General features: G+C 35.1%; 1 protein-coding gene across 7 annotated transcripts in view; it reads right to left on the bottom strand.

Annotated features, from left to right (window-relative positions):
• Lrrc4c (leucine rich repeat containing 4C) overlaps positions 1-23391 on the bottom strand; it is a 1249590-nt gene that overhangs the window by 960440 nt on the left and 265759 nt on the right. The window contains exon 3 of one of the 7 annotated variants that reach the window (XR_003835948.1): positions 4744-4821. The exons of the other annotated variants lie outside the window; for them this stretch is intronic. The gene's annotated coding sequence lies outside the window, so the exon portion shown is untranslated. Of the gene's footprint in view, positions 1-4743; positions 4822-23391 lie in introns of those variants that run through there. 7 annotated transcript variants of the gene reach the window in all.

The raw sequence follows: 23391 nt of genomic DNA, 5'->3' as shown, positions 1-23391 counted from the left end.
GTAATCCTGTCATAACTCTTGTCTAGATACTGAGAAATATCTTTTTTGTTTGTTTTTTTTCGAAAGCAGACAGAAATGGATTCATCCCTTATTATCTCACAATGGAAACAGAGGATCAGCAACGTAGTGACCAGTGTTTCCTTTTCTATAAACAGGCCAAATGAAATTCTACCTTACAGTGATAAATTTCCCTTTATTTTATATGACAAAGAATTTTGCAACTATCAGGAGGCAGGCACTATTTAAAGCATTGTAGATAATACAGTTAACAAGAGATTAATGCCGTGACTTTATTAAGCTGATATGACTACATTAAATAAATAAAATTTCTCATCCAGGATGGAAGAGACTATGGAAATCAAGAAAGGTACAATAAGAAAGGGGCTTGAGAATCATGGGAGGAGGCTTCAGTGTTAACTGTGGTAACTGTGTTAGATGTAATGAGATGTAAGAGTTGAGACTTAAATAAGTTGAAGTAATTCCAGACATAGGGCCCCTTTGGGTACCCTAATTTTATACTTTGATCACCATCAAAACAAATTGGAACTCACAGTGCAACAGTGTTAGATGATGGGATATTGTAGGAGATGTTTTGGTCCTGATGGCTTAATGCTGGTATGAAAAAGAAGAGTGTGAGCTCTCATCTTCTCTCACAATGTGAGAGCAACATAGGCTGCTTTCCTGCTTCCCTATGGAGTTAGAAAGGTTTGAGTCACGATCTTGAAGCAGGGAGCTGAGTAGTTCCTGAACCTGCTTCTGCTTTAATTTTGGACTTCTGAATCTCCATAACTGTAAGAAGCAACTTTCTTTCAGGAGTAAATAACTCACTCTCAAGAAATGCACCATGGCATCAAGGGAGGAGTAAGGAATGGGGAAATTAACCCAGGCAAGACAAATGCAATGGCCTTTAAGAAGATAACTAATGCATATAATGATTGCCTAACATATCAGACAGACTGGACTGGAGGTTGACTGAAGGATGGTTAATTGAAAAAAAAAATGCTAGGGAAACTAGGGATGCCAGACCATGAAGCCTGTTTAGTTCATCTATACTCTTTCTAATAACTGCAGGAAGAAAGAGCCATGGAAAATGCAGTGGACTCAGTGCTATCACTGCACCTAACTATTGCTTGTTTGAGTGAGTGATTGATTGTCATTGGTGTTCACCTGTAGGTTGTGCACATATATGAACATGAATACAAGTTCTGGTGCATTCCTCATGTGTTTGCATGTAATCTTCCAAGTAATTCCTCGAGTTATGGGTCTTCTGATCAAACACTGCTCAGGGAATACACTGTCTATACTTTCTGAGGTTCAAACTACAGAAGGGCCACCACACTCACCTGTCATTTTCATGGGTGATGGGGATTCTCACTCTGGTCCTATTTCTTTAGTGGTTAGTGCTTTAACTAATAAACTATCTCCTTATACCTTTAACCATACCTTTCTGTTCTAAATATATTAATATTGGTCAAACACAATATTGGCAGAAATAACAAGTAATATAATTGAGCTCCTATGATCTTCTATGAAAAGTCTGTGTACTTTGTAAAAACTTGCTGACATTCCCAGAAAACAACAATTATTTACATCTTCAAAACAGACTCACTGATTAAAAATTTAATTATTATGAATTGTCAGAATGTTGCATGTCCAAAGCTCAAAGCTCTTGAGTTATTAAAGCCTAAATAGCTATTATACTTCTTACCTCTGTGTGTGACCTAACATCTTTGTGAGTATTAGGTAAATCATTTTGGAATATATAAATAGATTCCATCAAGTCAAAAGCTAACTCTGTGATCAAATAGCATCTGAGGGCAAGACATTTCCCACTTGGCTGTAATTTGCCTAATGCACCAAACAAAAGATTTGAAAAGCATTTTTGACATCTGAAATTTTTTTCATGTTGTTATTGTAAAAATATGACATGTACCATGCAGGGACACTGTACTAAGTGTAATCTAAAGCTGTGTTCATGGCCATATTTGATACTAGAATAAGCTATCTTCTCTTGCTTCTAAGGTGAAAGACACATTTTTGTGCCTTGTCAGCTTTCTATTAATGACATCTGTGTCACAGAATAGATGAAATTATACACACAGAGAAAAGAAATAGGACACTGTTTTATATCTGAATTGGAGTTTGACGTCTTTGTTTGCTTATTTTAACATGTGCACTCTAAGTCTATGAATGGAAACTAAAATATTGAAGAATGTTGACTCAAATAGATAGACTGAGCCCAGGCAGGTAGGTTGAATTCTACAGGGTCCACAAGTGAATAGAACATAATGCTCCTTGTTTGTACCATAATAGAACATTGGTTGTATTACATCAGATACTGCAGTCACGTTTGAATACATCTATTCTTTTTATAACCTATGGAGAGAGTGCAGAGTCACATGTGTTTGTTAAACCTCCATTAAACCTTAGATCCACATTTCTGTCTGTGATTTTAAAGCACATGTCCTTAGCCATGACATTATATACCAGTTTAAAAACAGCATTTTTAAATAGATTGTGAGAAAATTCTGAAAGTTATGAGGAGATAGGATCCACTGAGGAAAAAAAAACTGTAGTGAAACTCAAGACAAATGCAAGAAAGGTGCATGACTGCCTTCTTTACAATGATGAATGCTGTTGGTCAAATGCAGAAATGGCCACAGAATTTACTGTACCCCTGGTCGAGCACATTCTGTTAGCTCAACTGAGATGGTCAGCCTCATTCTCTCTTCTTTTTTGAAAAAAGGTGGCAAGTGCTGCCTCCATTGATATTCGATGTCCTGAACAGATTTTCCTCTATATTATTTCAAGTATCAAATTATCAAATTATATTTACTTTAATTTTAGTTTACTTTCCATGAACATAAAATAATTTACTTTGTTTCTCTCAATTCTTATATCATGATCTCATCATTTAACTTAGAACAATAAATTTTTCTAAATTTTACCGTCAAATGGCTTGTCCAAAACTCATAGAAGTAGTTACTAGCAAGTGCGGATAGTTCAATCAATGGGATATCAATACAAAACGCATCAAGCTCACTACACCCTATGGTTAAATGGAACAATTTTAATTTACTTCTAATATTTTCTCCTATTGATAAGAAAGACAGGGATATGAATGTCTTCTCTTGTCCTCATTATGCAGTTTTGCTTCCCATGTGGGAAATTTTTGTAGATTTTACACTGGGTATAATATTCATGCATATTGTTATTTATCAAGAACCCTGACTCCCTAATTTTCTTCCATGTTATAAACACCCCCCTAGCATCACCTTTAGCTTTGCAAGTGAGAGGTCAGGATAAAACATCTTTACAGGTCCTAGGACTTTCGGGATAGCATTTGAAATGTAAATGAAGAAAATATCTAATAAAATTTTTTTTTAAATTACCTTCACCATCAAGAAAATGAATGTATTTTTCCTTTATCCAATATTGTTTCCTCCTCTTGCTCATTTTTAAACTAATTTAAAATCTAATCAGGAAGTATGAATATCATTTACTAAACATCTCAGTGATCTCCATTTTACTTAAAATTCAAAGGTATTACTTTGCTACAGATTACAGATTTTTTTCTCTGACTGAAAGGTAATTGTTTAGTAGATTTGAAAAGGAACATTTACTCTGCTCTATGTTCTACATTTAGCATGTTGGGCAGACTCACTTTATGTCCACAACCAAGAGGTGAGGCAAACATTATTAACATTGTCACTTGCAGGGAACTTGTAGCTCAGAGAGTTGAAATTTCTTCTAAGACATGTAGCTTCTAAACTTCCTCCTCTACTACTCAAAATGATTGCTAGCATTTACCTAGGATCTCCATGGAAACTAACAGATGCAACATATTCTACAATGTTTAACTTCACATCATTCAGTTAAACCTCTGTAGACCCTCAGATGACTTGTAGTTGTTAATAATTTAAACAGAGTCACAAAATTTTTGGTTTACATCAGTTCTAATACTGTCATCTTAAATTAATGAAATATGGACTTAAAATTTTCATTTATTTAGCTTTAAAAAGCATAATAATCAATCTTACCTTGTAGCACAAAATACAATATGACATAAATTATTTAATGTTGAACATTGCATAAAAATATATATTAAAACTGTTTGATCTTTAAACCTTGATACAACAGTGCATATTCTATTGGCTTTCCCCAGTCTCTGCTTAGTGATTTCTACGGTTATAAAACAAGAGCAAAATTAGAATAGAATTTCTTATTTTAACACAAATATCAATTCTTAATTTAATGTATGTTCCTTGGAGTCAGAAACAATCATTAGTTAAAATTTTATGTTCTAACATGTATCACAAGCACATAAAATTATAATTGGTGAACAGATAAGTGTAGGAAATAAATGCCATAGGGGCAAGATAAAGGTTTTTCATCATAATGCTAATATTGCTATCTAGGATGAGTCATCGAAGAGGAGATATAATGCATGACTAGGAACTGTTTTGAACAATGAAAACTACTGTTATTTAGCTATTCCATAACCAGTTATGATAATATGTCACTTTCTGTGATTTTTATATAAATGTCCTTGAGCCCTGGAAGGGAGTGAGTGAAGTCTACCACAGCTGTCTGAAGCTCCCCTGCAAACTTTGAGCTTCTGGGATCCTTATAACCCTCTATTCCCAACCACAGAGCCCCTCAGAACTGCCAATACACCTCAGTGAATTGAAAAAAGAGGATTTCAGGTTTGATATTCACTTACTCAGATATGCGTATAGACCTCTGCTGAAAATAGTCTTTTTCTTTAGACTCCCCCTGTTTCTCCTGGTTAATTCCATTAATCTAGCTCCATATATGACACTGAAACAGATTGGGTAACAGATAAGAGTACAGTCAGGCAGAACTAAATAATCACTGAAAAGAAGCAAGGACTCAGAATTGCTATTGTTTTCCTAGAGTCAAACATAGCTCTGGGGAAGCAATCAATATTTGTCTAACTGAATTGATTGAACATGGTCCAAATCAAGCCAGGGAGTAAAGGCAAGCCAGCATGAGTGGGAGGCTTATTTCTCATCAGCATTTTATAGATATCATCAGAATCTGTCCATACAGTATTCTGTGATGGATATTAGTAACACTATCCCTGGCACTCCAGTACACTAAAGATTAGAAGAGTTAAATGTCTGACTGAAGTTATTGATGGTTTATTAGCAGCAGGACTTAGATTTAGAGGTGAATTCATTCTGTTACAATGCTCTAAGTTTTATGACTATGTAATGGATAATGTAAAAGTAGCAAAGTACACTTTCTTTAGGTACCTATGTAAGTCGGCATTTATATGCATGTGGACAGGGTTTTTGTTTTTCTTTTCTGTAAGAGCATATGTAATCCAAACACTTTAATAACAACTTGACTCTTAGCACTTATTAAATTCACAAATGTATAACCGTGGAAAGATTTTTGCCATTCTTAAACAGAAAACAAACTCTTTTCTAGAACAACACTACCATAAATAATGTTTAATTCGCAGGTGGACTGTAGCCACTTATTGTCATTGCCTGTTGGACAAGGACTGTGATGATGCCAGTGACATCTGTGTTTAGATAGACAGAGAACATGAACTTCCTTCAGTACTAGTAGATCAGGCCATTTCATTATCAAGTAGTGAAACTAATAAAAAAATTTATTTTGCCACCTAAATCACACCATTCCTTTTTACAGAGGGTTGAGCTTAAAGCTTCATTCTTATCTGTCTGAAAGTAATCAAATTGTGAAGAACCATTTCACTTAATCAACTCTACAACTTGAATCAATTTTCTGATACCTACGTCTAATTAACGCTAATAATAAAATTACTGTGTTGCTACAGTTTCCTTGGCTGAAATTCAGAACAGTGTCACCTAATTAAACCAAGCAGAAACTGCCCAGCATCTGTCTGTCTTTCATGTAAATGTCCACCAATTAAAAAGAAATTACTACAATTGTTAATAGCAGTTAATATTTACTGAACAACCAACAAATTTTAAAAGTGACAAGTAAATTAACAATAAAGTGGTATGTATAGAATTTGCTGTTCAATAGCTACTTTTAAGGAAATTGTGATGCCATAAATAATTATACAAGCTCAGTAATATTTTCAAAATTCAAGCAATGCTATTATCTGTGATAGATAAAATGGCATCTCTCAAAAATGTTAGAGACTATAAAGGAAATATTGTTATGTTTGTACTCTTATATGACAATAAAACTCTATCTTTCATAGGAAAATAATTCAAGTCTCATCCCCCTCATCTATGATGCTCATTGGTGATGAATTTTTACAGTGAATAGCAAAATTGAAATAAACACTACACACTTCATTGAGTATTATTTTAGAAGGTAGTCTGGGTAATTTGAAGGGCTAATCAACAAAGGAATATTCCTAAGAAGTTGTAACTACTAGTCATTTGAATATTGTTATTAATGCAAGTCAATGGATAGGGAAGGTAAGAGTGACATGCCTGGCCAATACAGATGTGGATACTCATATTCAACAATTCCACTGAGCACTAGAACCCAAATGAAGGAGTTAGGGGAAGGACTGAAGGAGCTGAAGGGGTTTGCAACCCTATAGGAAGAACATTATCAAACAACCAGACTTCTGAGAGCTCCCAGGGACTAAAACACCAACCAAAGACTACACATGGAGAGATCCTTGATTCCAGCTGCATATGTGGCAGAGGATGGCACTGTGTGATACCAATGGGAAGGGAAGCACTTGGTCCTATGATGGCTTGATACCCCAGGGTAAAGGAATGCTAGGGCAGTGAGGTAAGAAGAGTATGTGGGCGAGTGGAGGAGTACCCTCCTAGAGGAGGAGAGGGAGGGAGGAGAGAGGAGGCTTGTGGAGGGGAATCTGGGAAGGGGGATAACATTTGAAATGTAAATAAATAAAATAACCTATAAAAAAAGACCTAGACCCACGACTTCTGCAGGCACGTGATTTTTCTTTTTCTTTTTTGATAATCTGTGGATAAAAAGCTTGTGTTTCAGGTCTACCTGGCATTTATTGACTATCTGTATGCTAAAGATTGATCTCTTGTTTTCATAATTAACGGATTTGATTTTTATATAATTACCTTTTAAATATGATAAGAAAGCTAAAGCCAGAGGTTTTAGTAATTTTGCTGACACATTTGATGACTTGTAAAATACAGAATAGACACAAAAAGTTTGCTTCCAAAATGTAAACTCTCATCAATAAATTAAATTATCTTGCTTTGCTCAAAGACATGTCTGAATAGTTTCTGTGGAAATTCTTGAATTGTTTCAAGAAAAAAAGCTCTCATCTAATACAATTTCAATTACTAATGGCTGCAGGGATACATCACGTACAGAACCATAGGAAACCAATGGGAGCTACAGATAAGATAGGCCCTTGGAATAGCCTGTTATTTGATCCAGAAATAACTGTTTTCAAGTCTTTTTGAGATTGAAGAATTGTTGCCTGATACTTTAATTATTTGTTTTCAGAAATGAAGTGACTAAGAAAATCACTACGTCATCCCTACATGTTTTCATCTCACTGTTGAAGAGACAGGAGGCAAAGGCATCTGTTCTTTATAATTAATGCCCTTTGACAAACACGTCACGTGGTTATCACTCTCACTCAAGTGAATATTGGCGACAGTACTATTTTCTTTCTTTTACAAATTAATATAAAATGAACTTTATGTTAAAATTAACTTGCTCAGTTGTAAACAGAATGCTATGTAGAGTGTTAAAATTTATAATTCAAATTTTGCTAACAGGTAAGATGTTATATACCTATATTCCCACCATTCAGGAGGCAAAGGCAGAGGAATTCTGCAAGTTCAAGGAAAGACTGGTGCCATTGTCCATTCTAGTTGAGGGTGTGTGATATATTTTATCAGAGAGAGAGAAAAAGAGAGAGAGGGAGAGAGAGAGAGAGAGAGAGAGAGAGAGAGAGAGAGTCAGAGAGACACAGAGAGACAGAGAAGAAGGAGGAGGAGGAGAGGAGGAGAAGGAGGAGGAGGAGAGGAGGAGAGGAGGAGGAGTAAGAAAAAGAAGAAGGAGGAAGAGGATGAGGAGGAGTCAAAGATCATTGAAAGTAAAAGACAAAATTTAAGTCAATTGCCTCCAAATTTGTCAACTATCCTCAAATGATTTCCAGTCTTTATTTATAAATATTCTCATAACAATTCGAAGACTAAGAGAAAATAAAACACTCCCAAGCATTCCTCATGTTCCTTTATTGAATATTTTGTATAATTTCCAACACAGATGGAAATTAATTAAAATAAATCATAGCCTACAAGATGGTTAATGAATGAAGTCTAGCCCCTCTCAGTTATATTACATGACTATAGCAGTTTCCTTGAGCTTATTCACATTGTTACACAATTCATAGAGAACTTATCATGGGTAGATTGTTCTATGTCCAGGTTACTCTCTGCTGTCTCCTTGTGGGATGTTGTCCATCTATAACAACATCATTAGGGAGGCAAAGACAGAGGGGTTCTGCAAGTTCAAGTACAGTCTGGTGTCATAGAAAATTCTAGTCTACCAATTCTTAACACTGTTGGACATGAATATATATGCTTATATATGTAGTAAGGCTTTATAAGAGAATCACAAATAAACTCTCTATTTTAAATATGTGCCTGGACAATATTTTCCTTCCTATAATTTGATTTGGTCTTTGCACATAATAGTAAAAAATCCCTATGCATGATATTATTTAATTAAAAATGACTTCAATGTGGATAACCTTTCACATAATAATAAACTAGCCAATAAAATTCTACAAGGAGATCAAACAATGGAAAGTATAAAATTTATGATTTTATATTATAAAATAAACACATGTTTTGATAGTGTCCTTTAATTTCCCCTATATGCAAAGAAGCCATGATCAGGGAAATTGTTTCTAGTTATCAGAGATTTAGTTGTACCTGTGCCAATAAATATTATTATGGTAATTACTAGGAGAGAATTTTGTCCAAACTCAGAAGACTTACTTTCAAGTATACTATTTTTTAAAGAAATGTGGATAGTGTATCATCAAAGGGAAACACACCTATGCCATGAATTGTGATCCTTCGACTGAAAGCAAATCTTCTTGACTTAGTATCCAAACTTGACCTTAGATGAACTACCACACAATGAAAAATTCTAATTAAAATTTTCTCATGAAAATATGTTGAGGCCAATCTGATCTACAAAGTGAGTTCCAGGACAGCCAGGACTATAAAGAGAAACCCTGTCTTGAAAAAAAAGCAAACAGAAAAAAAAAAGAAAGAAAGAAAAGAAAATATGTTTGTTGGATTACTTAGCAAAAATTAGCTAGTGACTCAGTATAGATGCTTGTACTCTTGATTATAACCAGGCACAGAAGGGTCTAGTGAGAAGTGTATGCTTATTTCTGTTTGTATTTTGAAGACTACTAATATCCATCATTGGCAGCTATAGAAGAATATGGATGCAGCACCTGCCTCATTATGTTGCCTAAAATTTATCTAGGCTCACCACACAGACAAGAAAAGGTAGGATGCACACCAAGCTCAGAAAGAAAAGATGAGACCAAAGCAAGAATAAGATATTATCTTCTGTGTTTATGAGATAAAGCAAGTTATCCTGAACAAATTGATGTGAGACAGGTCCATAGTTTTATGTGTTGTTCTGAAGTAAGCATAGAAACTGTTGCATGAGTTAAATGAAATACATGTGCACACACACATATATGTGCATGCATGTGTGTGCATGTGTAAGCACGCATGCAAACAGGTTCCCAAGATTTTGTGCATATACATTTGCACATATATAAGTATTTAATAATGCATATGGGACTTAGAAGCTGAAACCATGCATCTTCTTCAGTCTCTGCATTAGTATTTGAGAAAGAATCTCTCACTGAACCTGGAGTTCATAGATTTCAAATCCAATGTCACTAGAATATCTAAGAAATTATTCTCTTCTCTGATATGGCCTTGATACACATGATTGATATACATTCTCTAAACTATTCTCCAAAATAATATTCTGGATATCATTTTAAATTGCTGTTGAATGATCCAGTACAGTGAGTGAGAGGGTACTTTCTCCATATTAGAAATATTAGAATTGCAAACTATATATACACTGAGAGACTTCACCTTTATAATCACCCAATTGGCAGAACAGACTGAGTCTTTTTGGGGTAAGCTCATATCAAACAGTGAACCCTGAAAACACATGAAAGCAACATTGTGCAGCATGAGAAATATAAAATTCATTTGTATTTATGAATTTAGGAATGCATATGTATTTATGTATGTATATATATGTATATGTATATATATATATATATTTGTAACAAAAAAATAATTAAAAATAGGAACATGGTTTTTAAAGTGGAGGCATATATGGTCATTTTTTCCTGGAAGAAAGCAAAGAAAAATGCAATTATAATCTCAGGAAATAATTAAAAATAAAATCTCTACTGTTTCAGATATCTTAGAAATTTTAGTATTTGAAAAGGTCATAGGTTGCTTCCTTCAAAATACATTTCTATGGCCTGTTATTATAACTGGCCCTTAATATATCAGTGTAGGATCCCTGAATATTGTAAAGTATCATTACCCTATAAGAAATGATAAGTTAAGTCAAAGTACCCATGTGCTATTCTGATGGCAACCATATAAAACGTAATTTTGAATAAATAAGAAAGAAAACTTGTAACTTTATAACAGGAGTGTCATAATTGAACCCATTGTCAGCTGAATTTATTAAGTTATTCACAGACAAACTGTAACCTGAATATACTTATCATTTAAAGTCCTTTCAAAATAATTGAGTGCAAAGAAATATTATCTCCAGTTTAATGTCTAAGGTCTGTTGCTGGTTGCTCATTCAAATGGTAAGGATAAAATAAAGATGCAAATATGCACATCTGTGAAGATATAGATCTTTGAAATAGTCAACTATTACATTTCTGATGCTTTCAATACAAATACATAATTTATAAGTGGTCCAGTCTTCAGTGTAGGAAAATGATAAGGAAAAATACTGATGCTATATTGATGGTCCAATAATGTGTCAACTTTCTACACTTCTTGATTTTTGTTTCCAAAGGTTAACTAGCATTGCATCCCCTTCATGTACTTCCTGCCAGGTAAACATGGGTCTTTTCTGTGATAAGCTTAATTGAATATAAAACACACACTCCCAAGCTAAACTTATTTACAATTATAGCTGAAATGATCACCTCATTAACATTAGTACAGGATCTTCTTCTTTTATTCTTTGGTGCTAGATTTTTCTTTAATTACTGAGTTATTGCTTTTGTTTTTGTTATTTTACAATTGTCTATTTAATAAGTTCTGCCCAGAAATAAGTTCAGTTATTATCATTCTGTTATGATTAGTTTACTTTCCAATTTATTCAAAGTTATAGTGTATGTCTACCACTTAAATAGCAAATGGGCACTTTGATTTAACTTGTCATCTGTTGTCATCAAGTACAGATATATTTTTGTTTTGTAAAATAGCTGATATTTGAAAATACTTAGGTATCCTATGTTGACAAATTAATGGTCAGTTACCATAGCGGGGCACTGTGATGTATTTTGAATAGAGGAGCCCATGACATCTAAGAAATACTAAAGTACCTAAGATATCTAAAAATCAATGATTTTTTTATTTTTAATTATTTCTTTATATTATAATGGCATAATTTTCCTCTTCTTTTTTGTACCATCAAAACAAACAAACTCATTGTTCTCTTTCAAATCCATGGCATTCTTTCTTTTTTTATTTTTTGTTACAAATATATGTGTCTGGACATAGATTTCAACAGGGACATTATATCCCAAACTGAAACAATTATATCCTCATCTCATTCTAATGACAATATTCTTAAATATGCTTACATTATTGCATCGATTCAAACAATCCAGAATCATTATCTATTATATAAATCCTTATCTTCTTCAGTGTGCTTGTATCCTATCAATCAATCTGCTTAGCTCTATTTCCCAAATAAAAGTTGAATCTCCCAATCTTTCTCTATTCCAAATTTGGATGCCTGAAGCCTTGCTTGCATCTCTTAATCTTATAATAATTTCAAAATGCATGTGAGTCCTATAATTTGATCCCTTGGATCATTGTAACAGCTTCTAAACTCCTATATGAACAACTGTTTGGCTGTTGTTGATGTTGTTTGTTTGTTTTGTTTTGGGGGTCTTAGTTTCTTTTTGTTTTGCTTACTTATTTCACACCATTCTTTTCTCATTGTAGTCAAAGGCATTTATTTACTTGTTTATTTATTCATCATTTTTACATTCCAGTCATTATACCCCTCCTGGTCCTCCCTTTGACTATTCCTTATCTCATACCTCCTGCTCCCCTCCCAGTTTCCAAAAGGGTGTGTACCCCATCCTCACATCACTAGTCCTCTCCACTCCCTGAGACCTCAAATCTCTTGAGTGTTAGGTCCATCTTCTCTAAGCCTGGACCAGGCAGTCCTCTGCTGTATATGTGTCAGGCATTTTCTGTGCTACACTCTTGTTTTGTTGACCTTTGCTCTTGTCTAACTAAAATATAAAAGCAGAATAATGAAAATAGATGTGTATTCCTAGATTCTGCTGCATTCTCATTGTTCACCCCCCAAAAAAACAATATAAAACAAGACAAAATCAGAAAGCAAAAACAAACAAACAAAACACCCACAAATGCAATGAAGGAGCTCATTGTGGATTTTCTATTGTATGGTTCCATGCACAAATAAAAGTATTTATATTTTATCTCAATCCCTGCCTGGCCAAATCATCACCCAAATCCAACCATATGTCCATCTCCTACTTTTATGTCCTCTTCCCTCTTCCTCTTTTTCCTTTTTCTATAACCCACTTTATTCAATTGATGCCACTTTTATGCACATGGCTGAAAGACATCATCCTTTGGATGATGGGTAATCTTCCATGGGCCGTACTACAAAATGAAACCTACTGTCTCTCCATTATATCTACATCAATCAGTAGCTCCTCAGTTAGAGGTAGAGTTTCATGAGTCTCTTGCATTGGTTGCCTTGATCTTGTGTAGTTTTTCTCTCAGCAGGTAGTGCATAGTACTTATATCTTGTCACAGTGTATAGCAATCAATACAGAGACTCACTACTGCTCAAAGTGAATAGATTAAGTGACTATGGTCCATTGATCCGTAAATGTGACATCTGTACCACATATACACTTACACAAGGCTCACAGAACATTATAGACTGGAAGAGAGGTTTAATAGTGAAGACTTGTGGAATAATGCCTTTTAAACATGATGGAACTATTGCAGTCCTAATCTCACAAGAACACAAACACTTTTCACTATCTTATCTTTCTTTACTCCACAGAAGTTCTTTGGCTTACTCTGGGAAATTCAGTAGATGTATAGATGAGACAAGTTATGCCTTGGGGTCAATATATAGGTTGTTCCAGATCAAAACAGAGATTTTTTTCTTGCTCTTTATAAAATGACATGAAAAATCAGCATGAAAAAGTAAGTATATTCATGTTTAAATTTCAATTTATTGAAAGTTTGAAATGATAAACATTTTCCTTGTTTGTGTGTTTTCTTTTTAAATACATGTAGGTGACTGTGAATGTAATGTTGGGCATCATATTCTTAATTTTTCAGTTATGAGTCCACTCATTTAGTGAATTTACTGAGTAGCTGGCTATCAAGTTTCAGATATAGTTTAGAATTTAAACATATAGCCATGAATTAATATCCACTGAATTGCTGCACTTACACTTAGAGACTTTGAAAATAAATCAACAAGTAAGTTGTGTTCATACAGTATCTGCTATGATTTCATGCTACGAAGATGAGGTAACAGGATGACTCACATAGCAATCGAATAGAATGGTGAGAAAATGTGCTCTTGTAAATACAGTTATGGTCATCCGCATAGTTCCATATGCAACTGAATTGGACCTGAGGGAGAGCTAAAGACAGTCACCAGAGGGAAGTCATTTTGTGGTCAAAGACGAGCAATGCACAATCCCTGAGAAGAAGTTGTGCCTTCCATTTCTGATTAACATCCAGATAAGGAGTATAAACAGTGAGTAGTAAAGGAAGAATGAGGGGCCATTTTAGAGGTCCACCCAACAAAAAGTGCAAACAGTGCTCATGGACGAAGACATTGGTTTTCTTTGACCATTTTATTTGTTTTGAGTAAAAAAAAATAGTAATATCAAATTAAGGTCTTTGAGAAGAGGTTAATGTTGCTGTTTGAACCATCTAGAAATTCTAAGCAATACAGGCAACTCTTCACTGGCAGCACTTCTAGAGGACAGGACAATAAACTATATGATTCTAATTGACCCGCTGAGGTCTCTGTGCAATCAAAACTGCCATGAAAAGCAAGCATGAGATCTCAATGTCTGTCTTCTTATCTGTCTGACTACAAACCCTTCTCTCCATGCCTTCACCACCAGATATACTGATACTTAAATGAATGATGTTCAATACCAGGGACCTTATTTAGATGAGTTGATTCATCAACAATATGAAACTGTCAGTTCCCCAGTAATCAGAAGTTCGTTGCCTCTAAAGCTCTCAAACTTTGAAGAGAAATTCCACTTTAAGTCCAATAACAATTTCCATCTGTAGATACATATCTCCAAAAGCATTCCTAATAACATTAGCAAATCTATGGGCAATTAGATCTTCCACCACAAAATAAAGTCACAGCAAGGGAGAAATGCAGTAAAACGTCTTTGAATGCAAAAGGTTGTTCTATGGTGTATTTAGTCTTGTTTTCAGTTCTTCCATTCACTCAGGAACTCTTAACTTGTTTCTATTCACTCTCTACTGTGAACAATATTTCAATAAGCATAGTTGTGCTGATATCTGTCTGACATACTGATTTCTATTCCTTTGGGTGTTTCTCTAACAAGTGATGGAATTTCCGGATCATACACAGAATAAATTGTTAGCTCTTAAAAAGACCTAGATGCCATCATATTAGGTAGAATTAGGCAGGTGCAGAAAGATAAATACTGATTTCAGTTAGCTGTGGAATCTAAACACCTTGATCACATTGAAATAGAGACTAGATTGGTCTTATCCAGTCATGGGAGGAACAGTTGGCACAGAAAGGAGAGATAAAATATGCATCTGATCAACAGATACAATGCTTACTACATAAAAAGGTTAAGTCTTTTTACCAAGTCTACATGCTTCAGAATATCACACTGGAACTTCACTGCTTTCTAATTGGATTGGAAATCTACTCCACTGAAAGAAATCTATATCGGATACTGTCATCCTGTTCAAAAGCCCATGACATGGGAATCACAAGCCCTCCCAAGGAACACTCTGTTGCTTAGCCATATTTAAATAAGTTCAAACTGACTTCTCAGTGTCTATATTCATACCCATAGCCAATTGTAACTCTCAGCCTTAATTAAGGATGCTTCTTTTTTCTAATGAACTGGGATAAATAAATTCACAGGGTGCTGAAAATATGAAATTATTGAGTACTCATCCATAAACAGATATTACAGTAACTCTCTCAAGCTCAGGAAACACAGAGGAAAGGAGGTCAGGGAAATAAAAGAGCTGGAAGAAGGGAAAAAGGGCTGAGACAAGTCATCTTCTGGACAAGGCTTAAATAGGTGTGTTAACAGACATACAAAAAGAAATAAAAATAAAAAGAGGAGTAGCTGGGTTGGCCACACCACTCTCTGATAAACTGTTTATATAACTGATATAGTTAGGAGGAGGAAAAGTCATTGTCTTTAGCTCCGTACCCACTATTGATGCCAACAGATAGTCCCAATCCAAAACCATTGAAAAGGAAAGGTGAGGGAGTTTGGTAAATGGTGGGGAGAGATAACAGAAAATCAGTGTAAAGAGTAATCAATCAGCATACATCATTCACATGTATGAAATTATCAAAAACTAACTTAATTAAAAATCAAAATATATGCAAATGTACCTACCACAGGACCCAGGATTACTCAATACATATCAGCCATTATAATAACAATAACCACATTATAGTCAATAAAGATTAATATTAATTATTATTATTATTTTCCAATTAAAAGAAAGAAACTTAACTAAATAACCTAGAAGCTGTACTGTGATTATTAGCATTACAAATTAGCTTGCTTAAAGCCTCTATCTCTGTGAAGAATGTCACGTCACAGTTAGGGCATGGCAGTGATCATTCAATATTATTGACCTCAGTGTCAGGTAACCTCAATGAATCTCTGCATCAGGAAGGTAGGAAGCACTTAATATATGTTGATCAGTGAAATAGAACACTAGCTAGATCTGATCTAACATATTTTTACTGTAGTCTAGTACTTTCTTGTGCACAAAGAATTCACTTGGTTTACATATTCTCTGATAGCTCAGAACTACTGAAGAATCAAGCCAGTCTTTCTTGGAATCTCAGCAGTTAACTTATTTAACTTGGGTTTAGAAGAAGTTTTCAATAAATTCTAGATCCATGGTGCCCATGGAGGAATTTCTAAATCATGCTATTCAAAGCAAGGGTCAAGTTTGCTTTTTCACATGCTACTGGTCTTACTTGTCCGGGTAAGAACAGAACAGTTTGGTAGAGCTGAGATTAAAAAGTGATTTCTTAGCTATGGGAGATGCAGAGAGGAGCAGCAGAGTTCATAAAAATGTGATCATTCAGGAAAGCTGAGATTCAAGCTTCTTTCTTCTTGCACAGCTTCAATCACGACTTTGAAATGGAGTTCTCTGTGCACTGAAAAATACTTGGGCAGCAAATATGGAGTTCAGATACAGAGAGAAACTCATGGATTATAAAATATAACAACTCCAAAACTGAAAACGAAGGAAGTACAGATCATGTGACTCGTACAAAAGAAGTCATATACATTCATGTCCTAAGAACCTGATCAATAAATGCCATTTTGACTGTGGTTGTCTTAGAATTTTTTCTTTGTTTTCAATATACAATTTATTTTTACAAGTCATGTTCCTTCTTTTTCTTCCCTCTCTTCTGTCTCCTTGAGCGGTAATGCTCACTATCACCACCTCATCTTGCACTGTTTCCAATAGGCGCTGGGAGTTATTTCTGATACATGATGAATATATAAGTATGCTTTGCATTGCTAAGGATGGCTTGTAAAGTTCTTTTAAATGTGAGTGTAAAGAGAGGTGGGTTATGAAAAGAACTTTCTCTTTCTCATGTGTGATTGTATATATGTGCATATATGTTTCAGTATATATGTACATGTATATGTTTATGTTTGCATGTATGTGTGTATGTGTTTGTTTGAGTGTGTATTGTTATAGGTGTGTCTGTTTTATGTATATGTGTATGCATGCCAGTTTGTGTGTATGTGTATGAGAACATTTGTGTTTGTTCCATTTAGTGTATCATTTGTACAGACTTCAGAATGACACATAGTATTGTGGATGCCACATTGCTGATCATATTAAAGTTACTCAAGGGCTGAGTTTGAGTCTTCCATTATTGAATCATAATTTTTCTATGTAATCCAAACAAACCAGTCAGATACCCATATGTTCTCTGTTGGCTAATGATTATCATGGTAACAAGACAACTTTCATATCAGAAAATTTCTACTGCAAAAATAGTATAAAATGAATAATATAAGCTTATAGTTTTGAGAGGCTGTAAGAGAATGATAACTGATCATGGTTACACTTCATCTGATGTTCTCATGTTTGAACATATAGTTTCTATAGGGGGACATGTTCTCTTAGACAAAATGATAGATCAGTCCTCAGGATAAGAAAAAGCATGTAGAAAACTACCAATTATTACTAAGCTGAACTTATTTTTCTGAACTTATTAATAGCACAAAAAGGTTATTTGTACATTGTAAATGGCTTTTTATATTAAAAAAAACATTTTTTTTTCTGTTTGGATCAGCAAACTTCAAAGTAAAAGACTTTATCCTCTATTGTGCAGTTTTGTGCTATGATTCTTATTTCTTTCTTTACCTCTTGTACAGATGCTTATAGAAAGCCTTATCAAAATGGCATCAAAAGATTTTTTTAGACATTCTTTTATAAAAACTGAATTTTGATAAGGGAATTTGATGCATACTGATAGAATGATTTTTAGAACAAAAAATAGATTGCCTTGAAAAGAAATGCCAACTGCTCAAAACACAGTCTTCTTAATGATCTGCTTTGAACCATCCGTGGGAGCAGTAAATCACACTCAGGCTATAAATCTCAGTGCAGCCATACCAAACTGCTATCATGTGAAATCACTGAATTCTGTTGTAGTCTGTCAGGAAATATATTTGTTTATTAACATAATGAATATTAGGGCCTTGAGGTCATCTGTTTCATGCTGAAGACCAGTATCTTGTTTTAGAAATGTCTTCAGAGTTTACAGTAAATTAGTAAGAGAAAGAAGAAAGCCATTTTTTATTATTGAAAATAAACTCTTCTTTCATAAAATATATCCCAAGCAATTGCCCATCTTTTCACTCCTCCTAACCACTCCTTCCCAATTCTTATTTCCTCTTAAGAAGAAAGCAGGCTTCCTCACTCAGGATGATATTTTCTAGTAGTTCCATTCATTTGCCTAAGAATTTCATGAATTCATTGTTTTTAATAGCTAAGTAGTACTCCATTGTGTAAATGACCCACATTTTCTGTATCCATTCCTCTGTTGAGGGACATCTGGGTTTTCTCCAGCTTCTGGTTATTATAAATAAGGATGCTATGAGCATAGTGGAGCTTGTGTCCTTGTTACATGTTGGAGAATCTTCTGGGTATATGCCAGGAATGATATAGGTGGGTCCTCAGGTATGCAATTTTCTGAGGGACTGCCAAACTGATTTTCAGAGTAGTTGCTCCAGCTTGCAATTCCACCAGCAATGGAGGAGTTTTCTTTTTTCTCTACATCCTCGCCAGCAGAAAATATCCTGATTGAAGAAACCCAATCACAAAAGAACACACATGGTATATACTCACTGATAATTGGATATTAGCTCACAAGCTTGGACTACCCAAGATACAATTCACTGGCAACACAAAATTCAAGAAGATGGAAGACCAAAGTGTGGATACATAGTCCTTCTTAGAAGGGGGAATCAAAATACCCATGGGAAGAGATACAGAGAAAAAGTGTGGAGCAGATTTAGAAAGGCCATTTAGAGACTGCCCCACCTGAGCATCCATCCCATATAGAGTTACCAAACCCAGACACTATTGTGGATGCCAATAAGGGTTTGCTGACAGAGGCCTGATATAGCTTTCTCCTGAGAGGCTTATCAAATGCCTGATAAATACAGAAGTGGATGCTCACAGCCAACCAATGGACTGAGCACAGGGTCCCCAATGGAGGAGCTAGAGAGAGAACCAAAGAAGCTGAAGGGGGTTGCAGCCCCATAGGAGGAACAACAATATGAACCAACCAGTACTCTCAGAGGTCCCAGGGAACAAATCACGAAACAAAGGGTACATGGAGGGACCCATGGCTTCAGCTACATATGTAGCAGAGGATGGCCTTGTTGGACATCAATGAGAGATGTTCTTGGTCCAGTGTAGAGGAATATCCAATATCCCAGTGTATGGGAATGCCAGGGCTAAGAAGCAGGAGTGGGTGGGTTGGTGGTCATGGGGATGGAGGATGGGATAGGGGGTTATCTTAGGGGAAACCAGGAAAGGGGATAACATTTGAAATGTAAATAAATAATATATCTAATTTAAAAAAGAAAAAGAAAAAGAAAGCAGGTTTCCAAGAGGCTATAGCCAAACAAAACAAAACAAGGTACAATAAGACAAGGTAATTCATAATAGCACTGCTGCTCTGCTGGAGCCTGGTGCATAGATGAGTGATCTCCCCAACTTTCTCCACCTTCGAGATCACCTTCCTCAAAAGTGAGAAGTAATGGAAGCTCAAAACTGAAATCGGCTTAACTGGATTTTTGCTGATGAAGTGATCATGCCCATTCTTCCCAACATCTTATAAGAAGAAGACTTGAGTTTCTTAGATACTAGAGGAGAAATTATTTGTTGATTTCAGGTGATTAAAAACTCTCTTCATTATGTGTGTTATAGGTATCATCAATAAAACTCTGTTAAAGGTCATATTTCATAGGAGTGTAGGGTCTAAGATGCTCAAAGACCTTTTAGATTCATGATTCAAGAGAAGTTATCTCAGATTGTAAAATAGGAGAACTTTTTTTTTACTCAATCAAAAATCCATCTTGAGACTAATATGTTTTCTATTTCTATACTTCCCAAAGCCACGTGTTTCCACACAGGATGCACTTTCTCAGAATGTGATACTATTAAGTAAGTCATACTTCCTCATTTTCTGGGTCTTTTCTTGACGAGATTCTTAGTACCATAGCTAGTTAACTTCCATGTCCTTGTACTATAATTAGATTGCAGATAACAGAAAGAGGTTGTCAAGTTATTATCCATGCACATATATTATGCATACTTGTAAACTGACATTTATAATTATATGTGTGGGGTGATAGAATGAAACTCACACAAAGTTACTGTCATTATCGTTTTATTAAAGTAAAGGAGTCTATTTAGTCTATTACACTGTCCACTGGTCATTCTACCTAAACATGAACTCCAAGGATGCGAATGAATGTTTTGATGCTGCAGAGGTGAAATTTAAACATCCTTGTGGTATAGAAACAGCTTTATCTGTTAACGGCCTTGAAAGCCTTATTATTAAAGCATCCTAACAAAGTTAAACAGACAATTAGCTTGTCCTTTAAGGGTGTAAACAAAGTGGAGAGTTAAAACATTTGCTACAAGAACTCAGCAGTTAGAAAATCTTCATGCCAGGAGTTTAATTCATCTTCATTACTATTGTAACATCTCAATAGTAAATGATCAAGATTTTCAGGTAGGAAGAATCATGGCAAGGAAAAATGAATGAAAACTTCCCACTATGGCATTTGATAGGGCCAGAGAACTGTATGCGTGGTTCAATTAATCTGTGGCAAAGCAAATGCCTTGGCTGAATAACTTGAAAATGATATATGCTTGCATGAGTACATTTGTAGTCATCTATCCTTGCAAACACAAAAATACATCAGCAAACCAGAAGCTCGATGACGTGACACTATCTTGGCCATAGTTTATTTTCAAACATGCTGCCTCTGCAAAATGTTAGGTAATGATGATAAAAGCCCTTTCAGAATAATTACAGTCCAATCATTTGGCTCCCAGCCCCTCCTGAATCTCACTGTCACTGGTTTGGTTCCTTAGAAATTAGCATCTCTTGCTACAGAGAAGCAAGCTCTGCTGCAGACACTTAACTGTTGTATATTCTAATGATGAGAATGTGAATGATGAAGTATGATAGCATCAGCTCTCCTGGCTCATCTGTATTTATAATTGATTGTTGTAATCTCTATTCAGTCCTCCCTGGTCCCTTTTTCACAAGTTATTTCCTCCTTAATAGCAAAACATTTTTAGTTTGTATCTGTAGAAATCTATCTAGGGGTTTCTTATTCATATCAGGAATATTGGTTTGAACTGAGTCTCACACAGTTATTTAATTAGGGTAGACATAGCTAAGATGCAGGTTCTCAGACCTATGGTGTGCTTAAAATATTTTTATTTGCATTTAGTTTAATATTATCTTCATGGAGTTAGAGGAAACAGGTATGGGCACTCTATCTTATGTCATGAAAAATTACCTTGATTCCTTCACTAGCTAAATATTTAATGTATTATAGAATAATTCTTAATGTCTATCTAAAGGTGTTCCTTTATTCCCCACACCAAATTTAACTAAATCCATTTGCCCTTCAGCCTGTTAGACATTCATGAATGACAGGGAATAACAAAACCAACACTAACTCCTAGCACATCATCCAAGCTTTGTAGTGTCTCTGTTAGAATGTAAATGAGGCAGACATAGAAAGAGCTCTTTGCAAAGTTATTAGGTCATGCCAAGTAAAGGTGATCCCAGAGAGACTCTATCAGAAGGTTTATAAATGTTGATCTATAGTCTTAACCTTAAGGACAATCTGCAACTAGAGAGCTGGGAAACTCAGGGATGAATAATAGATGAGTCCTAGATAGCATCACTTTCTACAGGAAGCAGGGAAACTCCATTTATGTCCACTTTACTTGTTAAAGCATAACATATCTTTGAAATAGATTCTGCTGTTTCAATGACTAATCAGTGTCTGGTACAAAACTCAGTCCTGCAAGGATTCTAAGCTGATATGGAACTTCCTTGCTGCCTGCATTGAAAATTACATCTCTTAGGCACTTTGGAGGCAGAGGCATGTGGATTTCTTAGTTCGAGGCCAGCCTGGTCTACAATGTGAGTTCCAGGACATCCAGGGCTACACAGAGAAACCCTGTCTCCAAAAACCAAAGGAAAATAAAAAAGAAAGAAAGACAATGGCATCTCATTTCTGAGTGACAGGGAAGTATTGAATTTATAACATTCTGTTTACAATGTATACAAGACTCACTAGGTTATTACTCTTCTTGAGACCATATATTCACACCTCCATTTCATGCTCCAAATTCTCCAGCAATGTATGTAAACTTATTTTTAGACATGGAACATCTACTGAATTAGCACACTACATTTTGTTATCCATTCACTATTGTGAATATCCATTCAATATTGTGAATTCCTCATGCGTATGAAGGGTTCAAGCAAGCAGAAATCAATTTTATTTATGAACTCATTAACGGCATTGTAATAGTGTCTGGCACATATACGTTTTTTATGTATCCATAAATATATACATATATATTCTACTACATAAGTTCACATTTGTCATATGAATAAGTTAAACATATTTCTAGGAAATTACCAAAGAAATTCTAAGAAGATTTTCAAATTATCTTCTTGAGTTTCTAAATTCTAGTCCTCTTGTTATTGGAGACACATTGAATTAGATATAGCTAATTAGTTCACATCACAAGATTAAGGGAACAGTTATTTTTTCTAAAATATATATAAAACCCATGAGCTTGGGTACCTTTCTTGGTACCCAAACCTTTGTGTCTTCTCAAGAATGAATGCAAGCTTAGTAAGGGTTATTATTTCTGCGATGAAACACCATGGCCAAAGCAAATTGTGCTGCTTATGCTTTCACATAACAGTTTATCAGCAAGAGAACTCAGTGCAGGAACTAAAACTGGGCACGAACCTGGAGGCAGGAGCTGATGCAGCGGATATGAAAGAGTACTGTTTACTGGCTTACTTCCAAACCTTGCCCAATTGCTTTCTATAGAAATCAGAAGCACCAGCCCAGGAATGACACCACCCGCAATGGATTGGGTCCTCCTCCATAAGTTATCAAATAAGAAATTTTCCTACAGGTTTACCAAGGATCCTATCCTATGGAGACATTTTCTGTCCTTTGAGACTCCCTCCTCGCTGATGACTCTAGCTTGTAATCAAGTGACATAAAACTAACCAACACAAATA

Source organism: Mus caroli, chromosome 2 (genome assembly GCF_900094665.2).
Source record: "Mus caroli chromosome 2, CAROLI_EIJ_v1.1, whole genome shotgun sequence".
NCBI lineage: Eukaryota > Metazoa > Chordata > Mammalia > Rodentia > Muridae > Mus > Mus caroli.
The sequence above is the reverse complement of the archived record's forward strand: the minus strand, read 5'-3'. Positions and strand labels throughout refer to the sequence as shown.